At 37.2% G+C, this 20,742-nt stretch overlaps 1 long non-coding RNA gene across 1 annotated transcript in view; it reads left to right on the top strand.

The window, feature by feature from the left end:
* LOC110835205 (uncharacterized) overlaps positions 1–20,742 on the top strand; it is a 54,251-nt gene that overhangs the window by 11,715 nt on the left and 21,794 nt on the right. Inside the window, exon 2 of the long non-coding RNA XR_015535758.1 lies at positions 11,620–13,326. This is a non-coding gene — a long non-coding RNA (uncharacterized LOC110835205). The remainder of the gene's footprint in view (positions 1–11,619; positions 13,327–20,742) is intronic.

Here is a 20,742-nt window from a genome sequence, read left to right as displayed (position 1 = left end):
CATTAACCTGCCGTTCTCTCTGCCCGCTTGATTAAATTGGTCAGCACAGGCGACCGTGTTTTTATTAGCTTAAGTTTGTTAACTGAGATGAAACCCAGATGTACTGAGTGTAATGGTGCAGCTGTAGGGAGTACGAGAAAACACTTTCGGTTTCCATCTCCGTGGAGTAGAATCCTTCTTGAGAGGCTAAAGAAGTTATGCAAGAAGAGCAGTATACACGCGATATCCTATCCTTTCTAGCTGCTTCTGTACCTACCCATCCACCATCCATTTATTCGTCTTCCTGTGCGTACGTCCGACCATTTGTCTGTGCATTATGTCGTAACCATCTGTCCACCCACTCATTTATTTGGCGGTTTGTTATTCTACTTTGTGTGTCTGTCTGTCTGTCTACATATTCCTCTATTCTGTCTATTATGTCGTACGTCTACAGTCTTATCCATTTTACCCAACCGTACAACCACCCACCCATCCATCCATCTATCTGCCTGTGCCCTGAAGTGGTAAAAAAAATAATTTGATTAGTGATAGCGTATGACCCTTCAAATTTGACGGCAATTAAACCTTTTGTGTTGAACAATAATAGAATTTATTGCAGCATTATCTTTGCAAATCGCTTAGAAAATACATTTATAAAACGCATTCTAAACTAAATTAAATTTAAAAATATCTTCACAGCGAATTAAGCCAAATTTCTGCAGAACGCACTAACACCAAACAGACCGCCAGAATTCAGCCTCCGCTAGACCTACTATAGGTGTCACCTTAACCTACTCTGCATTTCTTGCTACCAGAGTCGCCACCGTCACAACGTTCTTCAATTTCTTTCGCAGAAATGGTGCTCTTGTTAAGTCGTGCGTAACGGACATTGGCTATTATATTTGAAGTAGATGGATTACTTCACTTCTAGCAAAGCCTGGAGAATATTAAAAAACGAGTTTTTTTTCGTAATTTGTACTCTTAGCGAAGTATTATGAGGGCAATAAAATAAAGGAACATACAATGAACGAGTCATATAGCATGTATACGAGACGTGAGATGCATATTCAAAATTTTATTAGACAGATATGAAGAAAATATACTTTTTAGGGCTCAGGCGAGATGAAAGATAGGTCACGAAAGGATGGTTAGTGAAGGACTATTTTGAATTTCACAAAAGACGGGAAATTTGTTGACCAACTGTGGAACTATCAATTTCTCAGCAAAAACTTTGCCGCATGAAACTACTTACCTTAGCGTATCATCCCTAGCAAGAGACAAACGGACAGGTGCACAAAAACAGATGTTAGTTTTTTTTTACGTATCGCTTCTGTCTGTGCAGATGCAGGCTGCTACAACGCGATCCATGCGTAAGGCTACTGCTCTCCACTTGTGAGAGCAGGCGCATTGAAGAGGTGATTCCCGCGTGGTGGGAAACTTCACTACTCATTCCTACGTCGCGTCTAACAGGGCAACACGAGTCTGTTCCTGTTTTTGGCCGGGGTAGAGCTAACGTCATTCATATGAGTTTCCGTGTGACATTTCTTGTCTAGTGTTTGTGTTGAGTGATCTTCCAAGAACGGGCAGGGGCCGCTAGAACACAGTTTGAGGGTCACTCTCGTATTGTTATGTTTGTCTCTGCTCTTGAGTTAAACTTTGCTTTGTGTATGTGAATTACAGCATTAGACATGTGTACGGAGTAGTTTCGTGTGGGTAAGGTCAGTGTCAATAGACGATAACGTGTATGACGTCTATAAACTGTCGACCTATCTGTTCTTATACGATTTATGTGAAGATACTTGTTGGTGGTCTGAAATATGGTGAAGAATATGGGACATTTTCTGTTATTTTACACCTAGTATCATTATCGTACACGAAGGGTATGTAATGTATATTAAACATATATAATTTGCTATATGAAATTTGAGACATTCATGACAGTGCAGATGCAGATGTTGGCATTCTGGGTTCTGACGCCATGTATAGATACTAACGTTCCTGTCGAACATGCTACCTCCATCTTCAGCTTTAAGAACTCTAAATGTTGTAGGTTACATTTGTAAATTTGTGTTATTGGTTCTATATTTGTTCGTTTTGAATTTTTTTACCATTAGGACGACCCAAGATTGTTACAAGTAGATAACATAATAAGTGAGGTTTATGATGTGTCTGAGTTTGCTTATTGACTGTCTTGTATGGTTGTGAGAAAGACTTCTTATCTCAGAATCGTGCGTAAATTACAACAAATATAATTGGCTGTACTGTTTTCGATTGTAATCTTGTGACTTGCGGGGTGAGGAAGTGGGGTGGAGGAGGAAAGGATGGCGTCTGCCATGCAGTAGCCTTTAACGCTTCGGACTTCTGCATTCTTTGCAAGTCTTAAGATTACAGTCGCGAAAAGTAGTTAAGAAATTACTCGTGAAATAAGTAACAAAATTTATGAAATTTGTTTTTGTAGAAAGTGTTTTACTGGATAAATATTAAATTATACGTTTAGATATAAACTCATACCCTGCTACACCGTCATTTGTTTCGATATTTGCGGCCACTGTCCGATTATATAAGCCATAATTGTATTACTAACCACGTCATCACAGCAGAATATTTGATTTTAAAGTGTTTTAAATTTAATGAATAATTCTCAGTCTACCAGCCGTGTGAGGTGGTTTAATGGAGAAAATACCAAAGTTTCGTGAACCATCTTTGTCCTCGTCGTCGACCCTGAGGATGAGGACGAAGATGGTTCTCGAAACTTTGGTGTTTTCTTCGTTAAACCACCTCACACGGCTGTTAGTCCAAGTTGAATTTGTTATACTTAGTCGCCGTGAAAGCTTCAGATAATTTTGAATATGTTATAAAATGCATCGTAATCTGATTATTTTGCCAATGCATGTATAAAAATAGAAATTAATTATGCTTCTTTTTAATCTAATTTAAATTAGTTTCTTACAACTATACAGATTAGCAACGGTAAACCGACAATGAGTTCCTAATTTTTAACATTTATGTCTTGCAATCTACCCTGATACAACCTAACCATTTCCAACCAAACCCAACCTAATTTAAGCTAACGTAGCCTAATCCAACTTAACCTAATGATGACTAGCAAAAATAAACAACTCTACCTAAAGAAACCTAATATAACCCGACCCAACATATCTCAACCAAACCTAACCTAACCTGAGCCAACTCTTAAGGCAAGAAATTTGATAAGAAATATCATTGTGAGATTTCCCTTCGCCAGCACTGCAGGCACTCAGCTATCTCCACGATGGTTTGAATTTAATCTGTGACAAATATGGAATGTACAGAGTCACGGTTTTGAAACACTCTGTGTGAATTCTGCATCAGTTCCAGCTCATGTGCTAGTTTGAATAGTGATTTCCCGTTCGACTGCGTTTGACATTCACGTAAGTTGAGGTCATATCAGTGCTGGGCAACGGCTTATTAATACAATCCATAACAGGGGATCACAAAGAGAAAATCGAATCGGAAAGTTCACTGAAAATCTCGGTGTTCAGAAACGCGCACAATTTAATTCCATTGTACTCGTTTTAATTTTAGCCTGAACTAACCAATCGACGAACCAACTAACCAAACTATCTACCAATTAACCCATTCTTGGGAATTATATTCCGAAGTTTCAACTCTTAATATCCGATTTCGGCATCAACTTTTAAGGTTTTTAATAGAACAAAAATGCAAAGTCCATAGGTGAGACACGAACCATCTCTGGCGAGAGTGATGAACATCTCACCGTAATATTTGTTACTATTTGGCTGTTAAGTATCCAGATAACATATATCTCATACATTAGTAATCTACTTGTCAGCGAGCAGGGGCCAACAGATTTTGGTTCAGTGCATAGTCATAAAAAATCCTACTCGCAAGATATTTCCTTCATGAGACATACTGTGTCTACCCACGCCATTTTAATTACCCCATACCAGTCTGATTACCATCGCGTTACATAAGAGACATTCAGTTTCGTCGTATGTCGTCGGAAAACTGATTTCAAGTGACGTACACTAGTCTGAACAGTAGAAATAAAACAAAGAGACGATTCATTTAAACAGTGCTGATTAATTTTAATCGCTCTTATTATTTACCTACAACAAGTGTTTAAAAACATTGCTGTCGTAGTAACAGAGCTGCTCATATATACGCCGATTTTAAATTGACTGTCATCTGTGGAGAAATAAAACAGAGGGAGAAAATAATAATAGAAGAAATAAGGTTTTTGGCATTTTCGCCAATTCCCGGTTTTGAATTTTACTCGTCACGGACAAATAAACTAGTGGGTTTGTTGAGCCCTGTAGACGAGTAACTGTCTTTAAGGTGTCTTTGTTCTGAATTCTTCCTTAGGTTCCTTGTTCTCCTTAATTCATCCTCTTTCAGTCCTTGTCACTCTCATTTCATTTATAGACACGATAAGTAGATTTCTAGTTCAATCTAGATAATAGACCGATTAATTGTTATCTCACTGTAGTTCACCCGTTTAACGGAATCTGGTTTGGGTCATTCAGGTTTTTTGGTCCCAGTTGGAAGTTGTCATTGTCGGTTAGGTTAGGCACGAAAGGTGTTCTGTAAAGGAATGCAGTTAATTTGCGTCAGACTTGGTTTCTCTGACCCTGTCGGCAGAGCTGATGGATTGGATGCGTTGCGTCAATTAATCAACTGCGTCTGCCAAAATTTATTTCTCGTTGACCGCGTGCTCGTACTTTAAGATCAGGTCACTTGTTCTTTGTCCCCGAATCTGGATTATGAAATGAGTTGAAGATCAGTGAAGTGTTATGTTTTTTGGTTTAGTGCGGAGTGGCGTTACTCTTAGTGAATGGTTCCTTTTAGCAGATTAACGTTAAAAAGTGGGCCCTTATCCTACCAGATGATACACTAATTTTTATAGGTAACAGATTTTTGCATAAAAGTCGATTGAAGCTGTACTAATTAAATTCGAACTTAACCAAGAATAGGCTAACAAATCCTCAATTTGCAAAAGCGTTATTTGCGTTTTGTCATACGTGATTAGCTTTGGTGTTCGTTTACAGATATCGTTATAAATCTAATTATAACACACGTTAAGTTCTAACTTTTCTTTCATCTTCTACGGATAAACCTTACTGTCTATTTCAGTCCAGACTAAATTTCGAGATCATGCTAATAATTGTGCTGATCAAGGCCTGTACGTTATTGGTTCGCTTGGACTCTGGGTTTTTAGTTTCGATTCCTGCATGAGAAATCCATATTTGTCGGCTTTTCCAGGTTTTCTTCATGCTCTGCCGTGAGCGAAGAACACTCTGGACCCGCATTCTGTCTGTCGCGTCTTTATCAACAACTGGACCAGATTTTTAATTCTTGAAATATTTTGTTACGAAACAGTGGGAACCATGTGTTACCATCGTTGTACAACAATAACTTAGAAATATATTAGTGCAACAATGTTCTAAAACTGCCTGTAGAGAGCACAGTTATTTGAGTTTGTAACAATAGTCTGATTTTACAGTTGTGTCTGACTCTCTGAACGGCCTCCACTTCATCGCCCTGTTTAGCACATTCGCTTTGTAGATGAAGAGTCATAAAAACTGTTAGGCCGAGACTGACTTATACAAGATTGCAGACAGGAAATCGTAATGAATCCTAATTAACTGTGACGACGTTCTTTAATTGTTCTCAACGGCTTGCCAAATCCTTTGTAACAACAAATCTCTGTGAAATAAAGATCGACTTCTATAAGAGAGGTTCACTAGAAAGTCATCTGACAACGATTACCGATAATCTATATTCAGCAGAAATTAGCAGAAGGCGATTAGCGGGCAACATTTAATAGAAACTCGTGTGAGGGTGATACCGGAAATCAAGATTCAACGTTCACTGGCCCAAGATTGATTTCCTGAGAGGAAACACTCACGGACTGTAACGACAGAAGTTGTTCGTAATCCTTCCAAATATATGCCGACATGTCACATTAAAATAAGGCGCACCAAGTTTTATCCTTCATACTTTAAAACAGACTGTATGAAACTCCCTTTCATTACATTCGACTGGGCATAATGATTGCAGTTATTAAGTTATCCGATAAGCCACCAAGTAGTCTGAATATAGGACGTATGAATCCCATCAAAAATGCAATTTCTTCTTTTCTCTCTCTTTATCTGTTGCCTGCGACATGAGTACAGTCTTCTCCCAGAAGCATAACAGAAATGTGCCTAGAATCTTAGGGATTCAGTTGGACCACCGATCTTCAAGAATATATAACTTTATATCCTAGCTTCTAGAAGTTTGTACTTTTATTACATCCGACATTCTCATCAGAACTTGCTCCTATTAACTCGTAATTTTTAGATTTTTGTGATGTTGTGAAAGGCTCACTTCCCCATGAACGAGGGATATTACTTAATCGCACACTTCATTGCGGGGATGAACCAGATATCTATCCATATTTTGATCTCGAATCTAAATCTGTGATTCCTTCAAGAATATCGACAAACGTGGATGCTTTCTGTGGGATTTCTAGTTCTTACGGCTGTGATGTCGATTGTGGCCTTCTGTGTTGCGATGTCGTGTAGTTTTGTGGGTAACAACTTCCTAAACCATGCATCTTTTAAACTTTCAGTTTTCAGTCCGCTTCCCTTATGCTTTTAAAGAAACATAAGATTCGTTCGTATGTATCCCACTAATAAATATAAAAAAAGCTGAGTACTTGACGGACGATTACATTTTTCGGTCTTGTCTGGAACATTTCGTATTGGCGTAATTTTGCTATTGAGCATTTTTCGTATAATTAAGCCATTTAGTTATGTAATTATTAATTTGTAATTCCTGTTAGTCTTTGCAACTTGTCACCCTCTCACACCCTTAGAGCAAAGTTACGTAGGTCATTACATTAAACAAATAGAAAGGGAATATGAAATAGAAGAATAAAGATAGAGTGGAATGAATAGAATGTAAAGGAATAATGTAAGGGAAAGAAGGGAGGTGGAAGGCAAGATAAAAGAATGAAAAAGAGCAGAAGGGAAATAAACAGGAATGGTTGAAACAAGGGGAAAAGAAATACATGAGGTAGATGGGCGAAGAAAGGAAGACGTGAGAGGAAAAGAGGAAGCGTAGATCAGAGGAAAGAGGTGAAAAAGGCGAGCTGAATAAGAAATGTCCACACAGATTAACAATACTTGCGGCTTCCCTCTCCTGATGCTTCTAGAATTTGTCCTTAAATATCCTTTGAACTTAAAACAGGGCTATGTGGGGTCAGTGATCTTTGCATGGACGGGGGTGTTTGGCGCCTGTCTGCCTGGGGATTTGCCCTGATATTCTTATTTCCCATCGCAGAAACGCATGTAGGTTTTCATGCAAATTTCCCGTTATTGTTATGCGAATTTAATAAGAATTGAAATGTATCGACAAATAGTATTAAAATTCCGTGATATGACATCCGATTAAAACCCGGCCAGCTGTTAACGAATTGTGGCATACGGTCAGACATGGTGATGATTATATTCTCGCTTTTGAAGTTATTTGCTGACGCTTCAAAATAAAAGAAAGTTGTTGTATTTTGTTAACTTCCATAGCCACATTCTTGTAAAAGCGTCGCTCCACAAATTATTTTACAGAACTGCTTTTCTAACTGCGAAGTCTTGTTTGCATTTATACTTGAGGACCATAGAGTTTCACGATTGACGTTCCCAAAGAGAGGCGAGATGTGACTGAGATAAAACGCACTGAGCTCATATTTTCCGCTTTTATCTGAAATGAAACGTCTCCATGACTTATTTGTTGTAGACGCTTAAAGTTTATCACCAATTGCGTTAATATTACAATTATTTCCATGTTTAAAAAAGAATTCACGAGACCATCCCAAAATATTAGTTGGTAATTATAATATTTAGTAAGCTATTCGTGTTAATGTATTTTTTTTGAAGGGAAAATGACTCAGTATCGAAAAATTATCAAACATGACTTAAACGTGCCTCCCCTTTAGACCTTACGAAATTTACGATTAACAAATCGTTGTTAAGTGACACATGAAGCAACTAATCAACCAAGAAACATTACTATGATTTAAGAAAAGCGAAAATAAATTGTTTATAAGAATTGCTTTTACTCCGAAACAGGCCAAATTCCGGGTCAGAGTCTAAGTCCCTAACTTAGGAATGAGATTAAAATAACGTGTTAATTGATTACGGGGTTTCGCAAAAGTCATGGGGCTGTGTTAGTTGAACATGGAGCAATAATTTAATGGTGATTAGCAGGGAAACCGAAGAACTTGATCAGAAACTTGCACGTGGTTTCACTTCGTCCGCAACGAATCTGACCTGAGGCTACTATTTCATCGCCTGTCTTTGTCAGACTGTTTGAATATTTAATTATTAACAAGATCACCTAAATGGAAGAGAGAACTTTTAAGACATATACCTGAGTGTACTATTAAAATGGATCTTAAAAATCATGTATAGACTTAATAATTTTGGTTCACAAATTTTTCAGACGATTTAGAATATTATCAGTAACATAGAAGGTAGTATGTAGACAGAATTAAAGATGTAACGATTTCTAAAATTACATACACACACCTGTTTCCAGAAGAACGAGAGTTAGAGAAGAAGGCGAAATGCAGGACTTACAGGGAGTGGATTGAAATGCTTTAAAACTTCAGACAGGGTTTTAAAAACCCAGTCTTTATGAAGGAGGAAGAAGAAATCTCTTTGGTGAAGATATTCATACTCTAAAATGATGCCATCGTGAATAGAGCCTAGATTGTGTGCAATTCACTGGAGATGTTGCTTTCAGTCTCGGTGGCTGTGTCATCCTGAAAGCGTTTCGTAATAACCTCTTGCATCCAGTGCCCTAAATGGGTCGTGACTGCTACCTCCACCATATCGAATCGACAAACATTACAGTCTTCACAATGCAGCCTTAAACAGCGTAGCACAAGAACTGTTAAGATTTAAGTGGGTAGCATTGCCCGCAAACACCTTACTTGAACCAATCAATCAATAATTTATTATATGGCAAATCACTTCTATTATGTGTTACCAATATCAGATTTGTTTCTAATTATAACGGGATTTTGTTAACAGCAGTTACTGTTTGTTTTGTTACATTTACTATTAACTCGTTGGATTAAAATTGACGGCAGTTTTATTCAAATTGAGTAAACAGCGTTATGGACTCGGCCTATACATACCTTTAAAGGAAGAACATGTTTCTGAAATATTTTGAAACTATGTGATGAAGATTTTGTTTAAACCCAAGAAGGTTGTTGTGAGCGAGCGATGTTACATAATAATGAACTTTATGGTTTCCGGTTCAGAGGTCAAGAAATCTGCCACGTCTCCAAGATTCATTATCATGTTCACAAGAATACGATGTCCTGAGCCACACAAATCCAATGCAAATCCTCACGCCGTTTTCACTTAGGATTTATTTAAATGTTATCCTAAAAATGCATTTACCTCTCCCAAGTGGTCTGTACCCTTCAGGTTATAAGATTAATATTGTATATGCATTTCCTATTTTCCCCAGTCAGACTACATGCCCCGTCGAAATTACCTCTTTTTCTCTTAATTTGTAAGAAAAGGATATTAACATTATATTTAGTCCATACATTTGGATGGAAAAGCTTTATCGGAATGTAAAAGTTTCAAAGTTGAAGTCTATAACAAAGTTTCATGCAGATTCATAATTATAAGTTGGTACGAAAGTTATTAAGTGGGAAAGAGAAGTATATGGACACACGTATATGATGAGACAGAGAATTCTTTCGGTGTACAATAAGGACAAGAGGCGAAGAAAGGAAAAAATAGAAGCTCGTCTTGAGACTGGGGAATACAAAAAACTACTAGTTGTTGCTTTGCTTGCCTAAGGCTTATAGATGCCAGCAAGTCTGGAATCAAACAGTAAACCCAGATAGGGGGAGGACAGAAGGATGAGTCGTAAAAAAAGCAATGTATTCAGCCACAGCAAGGGTTGGTTGTAGGCTGTCTGGTGATTCTGTCTCGTAGAGCTGTGTAGGACGTATTGCAATTGGGGTCTAGGACCCATGGCGTAAGTTTTAAAGGAACGTGGATCATACTTTACGGACAAAATGGGCACAACAACAAAAATATTCATTTCATTCGTGAGACATTTTCCCCTTGTACTCAACATATGGCTTATTGGGATAAATACTTCGTTTACTAACGTAAAATAACATTAAACTTGATGCATACTTTCAAATATTTTCTTTAGTCTGTTTAGCGGACTTTCGGATGCAAAAGGAACTATGCAGAGGAAACTGTATCTTAAAGTTTTGATAGAATTTTTATTACTAAATATCATACACTTTAGTTGTATTTATTCGAAACGTCAGTAATACGGACCGAAAGACCGGTGTTCAACCCCCTACAGGGGTAGAGAATGTTTCCTCTAGCCGCTTCGCCCAGACCGTCTCCGTGGCCCACCCAGAAACCTATCCAGTGGTTTTAGGGGTTCTTTCCCGGGGGTAAAGTGCTGCCAGGGTGTGATGCTGTCCACTCACCCGTATCTAGTGCCGAGGTCAAGAATGAGTAGGAGCTATGCCCCCTCCCAACACACACCAGCATGACGTATAGTGGGACAGTTTTACTTCAATTTATTGTCACAAATTCTGCAATGTTATAGCATAACTTCATTTTGCTTGGGCAAAATAAGTTCAGTTTCATAAAATATAGTCGCTTTAAGCCCTCTCTCTGTGACTAGGTTTTAAATTGCAGCAAGTTGTGAAGGTCGTACAGAATTGACAAGGACTGAGGTTGCTGACTCTCGTCTGGGATGCGTAACTGCAGGGTGACAGGACGGGAGATTGGGTGCGGGCGGAGGGAAGCAGAGAGAGTCGTCCCTTCTAGTTCCCAAACGTGTGCAACCCTGGAATGGAGGTTAAAAGGTCAATGCGGCGGTAGAGGGTCGTATCTCTTCGTTTGTAGCCACCCTGGTTTTAACCGCCGTTAATCAGATGGGCGATACTCTAACTGGTACAACGAGAGTAAATTTTTAACTTTTGTCTTTTGTGTGTTATGTGTGTGCGGTAATTCTGGATTAGCTTTTTCCAAGTGACCCTGCAGATTTACATTGTAGAGTTTTACCTGATGGTGAAAGCAGAACCATCTTCCAGAACACTGTAGTTTTTAAAATTACAAAGGAAAATGTTCACTAATTTGCACTATTTTATATATTATATTATTATAAGGTTAATCTGAAAGCCTATGCGAATATTCCTGTATGCTTCTTTCCTTATTTATTATATCCTGTAATTTATCTCCTGTTACTGGCTTTAAGAGTCTAATCTTTGGTGCGTACATTGTGTTTTTCTCCCCATTCATGTCAAAGTTTTAAGTCTCGGGTCTCTACTCCAGCGTCTTAACAGCCACGTAGACTCGTGTAGCTTCAGTTTTGTTCTTCTTGTTTTCTTCCTTCAAGTTTTATGTATTGTTGTGGATTCGAGTCTGATGTTAGTAAAAGACCGTTATCGTGGCATACGGCTTACGTATGTAACCTCTGTTACTGCCCTTTCTGTAAATCAGATATATTTTCATGCTTCACATGTTTTTTGAAACTGTTGGAAACTGGATATTTCCAGGCAGCAAACTCCTCACGTCTAATTCTGTGTTTGTGCCTATTTCATTTCAGACTTCCCAAGATCTGCTGGTGGTCTTTCTGTTGTGAAAACATGCGAACAGACTGTGATGTTGATGCAGAAAGACAGCATTAAGAAGTCACCAGAATGACGTCATGAATGCTAGCGATATTTTTATTCATATAGTCCTTTCGAAAATACAGCGAAGGAAATACGAGGGTGATATATATTGAGTGAAGAGTGTGATGTGTGACGTGAATTATTTTGACATGATCCTTGTTACATAGCTCTACGAACTTTGTAAAATCTATGACATGGACTGACATTAGCCAGTGACTTAATAATACGTAATAATACACTGACACTGTTGTTATTCAAAATGTTACTTAACTTTTAACAGCAGAAATGAGTTCAGCTCATATTAAAGTTTGAAGTAGTATTTGTGAATATGACTTAATGTTTTCTGAGTTAGATACCGTGCTCATGAAATAAATTGAAAGCTGTGTGACAGCGTTATAAGAGTACATCTGTACTTAACAAAGTTTAACGTTCGTTTAACTGACTGGAGACTAATTAGGTATTTTAACTGATCATTTAGCACTCGTGTATAAATGCTCACTGTTCTGACCCGTCACCGTGTGTTTACGTAGATTTGTCGTATTGTTACAAACTTTGATTAAGAAAAACTGTATGAATTATAGTTTTAAATTATTAGACGACATTCTTGCTTGTGTGTGTGTACGTATATAAACAAATTAAAACACCATAAATATGTTGAAGACAGTTTAAATAATTCTTCAGTTTAAAAGTGGAAAATTTTTATCTCCATTTTATTTCAATCTGACATTTTTGAAATCTTCTTTCGGCGATAAGACATTTCTAGACAGTCTGTGTTGGGATCATTAATATTTATAGTTTAATTCTGTCGACGATAGCGAGAAAGTTCTAGAGAGAGAGACAGGAGATCTGTTATGTGAAAAGGTGTCCGAATATTTCTTGAAATTTGCGTGAACTGTGATTCATACTGTAGCAGCTTGTAAGAATTTTGATCTGTATGCGCAGACGTATCCGTACGATAATGAAAGTAAGGCGGGAATTTTACGGGTCATAATTTAATAGTTGCTTTTACAAAAGAGCAGATAAAATTCTTAAAGAAATAACAGGTAATACTGTTGAGTTGTCCCAGTGATTCAAGCGTCCCTTATATTTTTATTTCTTATTCTAAAATAATTCCGATTTCGCAAATAGTTTAATATGTAACAATTAAAGTAATGGAGGCAGTTTAGAATACAATTTTAAAGAAAGTGATAAATTTTTTTTAAGAATAGACGCTAAATGTAATTTAAACCCGTAAATTTTAATTTATAACTGAATATACGAAGAATATAATTTATAAATTTATAATCAACGTAAATAGTGATCACCATATAGGTTTTTAACACGTACAACTTTGATATTTAAACACAGTGACAATTCAGTTTAGAGGACTACAGTGAATATGTTGTGTGTTATTGTGCATCGTGTTTTATTTCGGTAATTGTCCTGAATATCATGGATGGATGTACTCCGAGACTTCCTGGCCGCAGCATCACTCGTAGAAGGGGTCGCCTGCAGCGCTCGGAACGGATCTGCGAGCCCCCAGGTCCGCACTTTGCATGGGATATCATCATCAGAGATTCTCTCCTCCAGATAGCATGGCCTATGTCCCTCAGCGCTGATACTGACAACCAGTGCAGCGACAATGGAAACGTGAAGCTGAGGTGAGTAGCCTGCTTCTTTGATATATCATTTAGATGGTAGAGTGTTTATTTATTTTGTTTTATAAGTATAAGTGTAATAGCTAGTGAATATAATTTCTTTAACTTTCTCTGATTGACTTTTTCATGAATTTAAATACGTCCATCCCCATAGCATTGATAGAGAAGTTATGTAATACTTTTCAGTGGAAAGAAAATATAAAATCAGAAACGAGATACCCGAAAATGAGACAGAAGATACACTACAGGAAGTTGATAAAATTAATACCGCAGTAGTATAAAAATTTTTGCATGAGAATTATAGATTTTTAGAGAACCTGAAATGAGGATGTTGCATAAACGATCATGGACCATGGGCAAGGTTGAGAAACCAAGTGGTGAGTGATGTACAAAGGACAGCAACGAAAGAAAATAGACAAAGAAACAAGAATGCTTGTACGATGATAAGGAATAATGCAGAAGGCTTTCTCGCAAGAACGGCCGATACTGGTAGAAACGTCGGTTGGTAATGGGAGGAAGTGGTCGTGACATATGTTAAGGTGATGTCATGGAATTATCGCTCACGAGTTGAGAAAATCTGAAAATCTCTCGGATATAAAAAAAAATTCCGGACAGGATTCGAAATGAGTTTCTTCCGAATACTAAAACATTAATAAATAATGTTACCGTTGCCTGTAAAAAGTGCTCGCATAGTTTTTTCGTAGCCTCTACTGACCACTGTGTGCGTGCGTGGCAGTGAAAGCACTGACTGGACTTGTTCTGAACGGGCAAGGAAATTAGCAGTTGTAAAACCGCGACGTGAGCTGAAACCACGCGAATATTTCCTGTGAATAATTCCGCGCAAAAATTTCCTAAGACCTCGTTAAACACTCTGATTCATACATCTGCCCTTTGATGCTAAGAAAGGAATCACCTTAAAACTAGATCAGATTAATTTACACTCCATTTAGAATACTAGTACAGTGTGTTTACTGACGCAGTTCTGTGCAAATATTCGTACTATATATAACCACCAGTCCGAGTGTATGTCTTTATTATTTTATCTGTTTTATTTATTTTCGCATTAGTTTGTATATCGTTTCTTTTGTTTTGCTTCGCCCTTTACACGTTTCTTTCTCCCGTATCTGCTTCTCGCTGATTTATTCTTTATTTCTCTCTTTATATAGCTTTTTTGTCTTTAATAATCTTAATTATTTCCCTTATTCCAAACTTTTATGATGCATTCACTTTTCTCGGATTGTTTCTGTTTTAAGTAGTCGGAACATGATGCCTCCATTTCGAGTGGTTTCAGTCAGTGCCCGTCGTTGTTATTAAGGACGGGAACTCCGTCATTGTAACTTTCCTATTAATCTGGCATCGTGGCGTAATCGTGTGTTACTGTTACGTAGCCGCAGGCCACTAATTAGATCACTACTCCGCTCAGCATAATACTTCTCTCTTGTAGCCACTTCTTGAAACAACAACACAAGAGTTAATTAAATTACAGCTTCTATTATGAGCATCCGGAGACTAGGTACTTTCACTACAAGATCAAGAATTTTTGTTTCTGTAAATTTTGCTCCAATAACTTAGCATGATGGAAACGGTGATTGTGTTTATAAGGATGTGAATGTTTAGTATAGAGATAATTACTTGTGAGAAACACTATTTGCCAATCATTATTAGAGGGAACTCGTAAACATTTGTTTACGATCGTGCCCAGTGCTTGGCTTTGATATTAGCGGTGTTGAAGCTGGGGTCTAGAAAAAGTTATAATTAGATAGTTATTTAGTTAATAGTATGGAATAAGTTTACAAAACTTCGGGAGTTTGTCTAGAAATTTTATACAAATTTATTCAGCAGATTGTGAAGGTGGCGTAGCATTTTGTAGTTTTGTACAAACCAAATTCATTCCTTCAGAATACATGGTCTCCGTACAGGAGTCCGGAAGTAATTATATGTACATATATATACTTAGTCATAACGTTCCTGGTTTCTCGATATATGGTGGTGGCATTTTACAGCGCAAATATTCGATATGCATTACCTCTTTCCTTCGGGAAGTCATCTTTTCAGCCGAGTTACTGCACTATTGTGCAACGCGTACAATGTCCACACACTTTTGTTAGTATTTATGGGTTTTTAACGATGTTTTCATAGCGCTGTGCGATGTGTGATCAATGAATAATGCAAAGAAATGCTCTAATGCGATCCGCAGCGTCAGTTAAGAGCTTGAGTCCAACTTTTTAAAAACATAATTCTCTGATGGTGGAGACAGAAAAGGCCTCAGAAACTTTCGAATTTTAGAGTCGCTGCAGAAACTGTACGATTCGGAGAGGATATGGAAAATAGCTGTAATTGCTTTGTGTAAGGTATTATCCCGACATTTGCCCGGAATGACTGAGGAAAGCCATGAAATACCTCAATCGGGATATCCAGTTTTGGGGCCAAGGTGTAAAACCAGAACATCCCGAATATGAATCAGGAGTTCTAACCACTTCGCAGAGACGTTCAGCCCTACTTGTTGTGTATCTTGCGAACAGCTCCAAAAGAAAAAACTCTCATATTAGATTTTAAATTTTTTAAATGTGTTGTTAGTTATGAATATGATAACGACGTACGAGAATAATTTTGATTTCGATGTCCATGTGCGAAAATAAAAAAGACATTGAATTTTAAAACAATAAAAATAATAAAAAACATAAAAAAGTTGTGATAGGTCATGTGCTTTTATATGGTTGTAAAATCTGGGTCACAAGACGATTAAACATATGTAAGATCCAGGACATATGTCTAGTCAAATTTGATTGAGTTGTTGGTTACTGATCCGTAGACCCGATTTAATAACATGTCTTGATGATTGACTATCGAAATTTTTATGCCGTTAGTGACTTTGTTATATATCTATGATGCTGTAATTGCCTTCCACTTAAGAGTTTGGTGTGCCCGAGGGAAGCCTTTATGAGATACCCAAAGGAACACACTGAGCTCTGTGTCAGCAGGTGGCAGATTTCCCGGGGGAACGCGACTTCTCTGCTGACCGCAGGCTCAAGAAAAACACGGAACTGGAAGTGAAAGATAACATCAGTCCTTGTGTTTATACACAGTTACCAAGTTTGTCTCTTCGCTCTTCCTTATCGGAGCCACTAAAAAAAAATTTCTTCCCTTTTTATGTTTATTTTTATTTCTTTAATTCACCCATGATTCTTATTTCTTCGTTTTCGATCATTCCCTGTGCGTTCTCATGTTTCAAAATTTTAAAATAATTATTTCGTTTAGTTAATATATCTTCTCCAAAATTTGTTATTTCATGTTATGGACAGCATATCCTGGCCGTGACGCTGACCACTCACCCCTATCTAGTGCCGAGGTTAAGAATGCGTAGGAGCTATACCGGCTCTCCTCCCAAACGATCTACTTGGTGTGTAGCGGGATTGCTTTTTTTTATGAACAGTATATGGCTCAGAAATTATCGTGTTGCTACATTTGTTCCCCTCAGTTGCTGCAGTAATGTGCAGAATATTGCGTAACGTATTGTTATTAATTACATGCATAAGTCTTTATTATTTTTATAATACGATTATTTATTTACGAAATTACTGTCGCTTGGTCACGCCTGTCGCATGTCTCATCATTGGGCTGTGGTGGAGTCGTAGTTAACATGGGAAACGGATGCTGCAGTACCTTCTCGTCCGTCACTAATCTCGCCTGAAGTCATGTTAATATTGGTATTGATATCTAAATTGTAATCTGAAAATTCAAAATGGTCGTTACTATATAGGCACTCAGTCCATTCTTTCTCCTGGTTCAGTGTGTATGTCTGCACGTAACTGGTTATATGAAACATGTCTGACGTATTGTAAGGGTAGCTAGAAACACAGACTTCCCAACATCGGTTTACGAGTCATCACGTAAAGTTGAAGATAATACTGGACTGAAATAGTAAGAGAATATAAAGTTTAAATAAATATTCCATGTACGAATATCTTTTTTCTTTCTTTTCAAATTTCAAATTTTAGTTTAGGTGTTTCTTCCTTATTTTCTGGACACGATATTTTAAGTATATTTTTGTTCCTTTTACTGAAGTTTTGTTTACTTGTGTTATTGATTTCTGTGTTATATTTTTATCTGCATGCTGCTGTCCAAAATTTGCTCACATTAGTAACTGCGCCGTGCTACTGCTGCAATATCTCCGACACAACTGTGAAGCACGTAGTGTAGAATGTGATCAATATTATTCGCGTTGTCACAGAACTTGGCGTATCATAAGGCCTTGAAACGAGACTTACAGTCGATCTAAAGAAAAGGGGTTAAAACTGAAATGTGATAGTTGCTTTCATATTTTGCCGAGAGGGAAGTAGTTCGTTTTATAAATGTTGCAGTGAAACTGATAAAACCACTTAAATATTTGTTTTGAAGTGAAATTAGGTAACTGCATGTTTTAGCAGCGATCGGCGATGGTATGATTATGATTTATTAGTATAATCACTATTTATGGTGAAGAAAATGCAAGAATAAAGGAGAATAAGAGAGGGAAAACGAAAGGGATAAACAAAATAGTCAAACTGAAAAGAAAAGCAAGCAAAAAATTAGGAAGAAAGCAACGAACAAAGAATAGTAAGTGCAGTTATGAGACGCCATATTTATGTTCCTGAGTTAAGGTACATTTAAAATTTTATACTTGCCGTATTCAGTCTTCCCACGTCTCCATGTTAACGCATATACTATACACTGTATACGTGTACACTCAGTCTCTTGAATACAGGAAAGGGATTGGCATTTTTTATTCGTTCCCAGAAAATATAGGATGTATTTTATTTTAAAGTTTCGTGTAGCCATCAGAATATGAGATTCAGATATTCCATAATTCATCAAATACGGAATAAAATCGCATTTTAGCGACTGGTATAAATAAAGTGTCATAAAATATATTATACTTGATTTTGCTTGTATTTCGGTTAGGGTTTGCTAGTCAGATGTGTGGTTCTAGAAAATCCAGTTGTTGTCACTGGAGCGTGATACGGTATGGAGTGAAACAGTTGCTGAAATTGATGTTGAGAGATTGTATAAATTAGAATTATTGCCTTCATATTTTTAATAGTTTTGTAGACTCGTATATGGGAAATTTCACACCGAGTGCACTGAAATATTCTGATTCGTATAATTAATAATGGACAAGGTCTGAAAGTGTGATGTGTTGGGTTTGTTATGAGTTTTTATTAGCACAGAGTAAACGCGATGTTTTCAGATATACAACTGTCTGTCTCGATGTCTGATTGTTTAAACCCCCGAAAGTGCCGAATGGATCCTATTATTCGATTCTGTATAGTCAGAGCAATAAACAACGTCATTAAATAATCGACAAAACGTAAATAAATAAATCTCCATTATCCGCTCAATTTAAATATAGATTTTAATTTTTTCTATATTTATTACAAGATTTAACCGCCAACTCAAGATAACCTTATAGAGCAGATAATATTTCATATTTCGTATTTGGGATGTATCAGGTTCAAATCTCAGACGAATACAAATTCTTCTGCTCCCAACTCATAATCTTCATTCAACTGTAGAAAATATTTGCACTGGGGTTAACCTCGTTAAATAATATAAGAACTAAAATATTACAGCATCGCGAGACAGGTTAGAAGAGGTGTCAGTAACCATGGGAAATTTTGACGTGTCATTTTCTGAGTTGACAAAGACCGTGCTTTTTTTGTATGCGGGTCTTCGTCTGTCAGCGTTTAGTTAAAATTGCAGTTTTATATAAAACCTTTTATGTTTATTAATAGTTGACGTAGCAATTTATTTAGACTTCGGAGACAAATTGCCGTCAGGTTTCTTGGTATCTCAAGTACAGAAATAACAAAATGCGAGCAATTCTTCAAGACACTAACTCGTAGTTAATGTAATTGGTCGCTTACAGCAGTGTGAATCTCTCCAGGGGCTTCAACCCTTGAAGTATTGTTCTAGACAGCGAAGTAGTGTTTCCTCTACATCACGCACACTCGTGATTCGAGATCGTACTTCATCACACTAAATACTTTTTGGCAAATGGAACTTGGGTAGGTGTCTCTACATAAGGCTCTCAAGAAGGAAATTTTTATGTTGGATTTGAAGTTTTCACGGCGGTGAGTCTGAAGATGGCCGTCTTCTGGAAGAAGTTTAAAAATGTTTATCACTTTTGAGCTCTTAGATGTCTAAGAAAGTAACTCGTCTAAATACTAACTTAAGAAAATTAAGATAAACAAGACTACGTAAGCCTAACTTAAGAAACCGAACCTATCCAATCCTAACGTAACCTGTAATGTGAAAGTTTAAGTGTGTGATAGATAGATATTCAAAGAGATAATTGGTTAGGTGAGATCGATAAATGGACAGACACATGCATTTATTGATTAATTTATGAGATAGTTGTTGATTCTTTAGATTTTCCATCTTCTTTTCAACTGCATAAGTTTATATAACATCCGATTTCGCCATAATTATGAATGAGGGCATCGGATTATGCGATAGGAAGCGATAGTAATCCATTTTAATGGTCAGGGGCTTATGAAAAACAGTGTAATAGTGAATAAGATTTATTCATTGGCTGATTAATTTGTGTAACTACACTGCTTTACATTTAAATACTACATTAGCTGCTTTTCAAATTTACTCTACACTTTCCATTTTAAAGTATTGTTTTAGAGGTTTCATCCTGAATAAAGTCACGAAATTCGATTCCGGTAGTAAATACGAACTTAGACGGCCGTCTTCTGGATTATGGCGCCATGTATTCTGGTAGAAGTTTACAGACGTTTCAGAGGTCCTTGCTGCCTCCATTATCACTGAACTTGTTGGCTTCTGTACCCAAGCGCAGTGTTGTGGAGCCTTTTTCATTTCTTGCATCAGATACCCAAGACCCGTTCCACAGCAACTCTTGCAGTATCATCACGTAAACACGGTCAATAATCAGAGAATGAAACATTCATGAGTTACAGTGTGATACCCCAGCTAGAGTTCGGCTCAGACATATGCAGATCTAGTAGTCGGACCGAGTGACTAGCACAGCGCCTGACTCGCATTCAAATTTGGTTGAGAGGTTAATCTAGGAAACTGTCGGAATGATAGGATGCAAATTAAAACAAGCTGTAGATGACTTCATAATATCTCACATGTTTTTCAGTCAAATAATACAAGACAATATTGCGGTTGATGTGAAATGGTGCTGTGGTCGGGTCGAATGTGTGCTCTCTAGATACGTTGGATGTAAAAGGCAAGGGAACAGAGGGGTAGCAGATAAGGTTTCATATAATGTTCATGTTAAAAACATTATTTACCAGTGGCAGTATTTTGTATCTCGTTGTCTCATTTCCCACGTCTTCCCAGTTTCTTAGGTGTGGTCTGATTGCTAGACAATCTAGATGCGTTTTTTAGTGCATAAATTGATGTTTCTCT

This window comes from Zootermopsis nevadensis, unplaced genomic scaffold (genome assembly GCF_977971745.1).
Source record: "Zootermopsis nevadensis isolate Lab colony 2312 unplaced genomic scaffold, Znev_1.0 Znev_ptg000002l, whole genome shotgun sequence".
In the NCBI taxonomy this organism is placed as follows: domain Eukaryota; kingdom Metazoa; phylum Arthropoda; class Insecta; order Blattodea; family Termopsidae; genus Zootermopsis; species Zootermopsis nevadensis.
The sequence above is the reverse complement of the archived record's forward strand: the minus strand, read 5'-3'. Positions and strand labels throughout refer to the sequence as shown.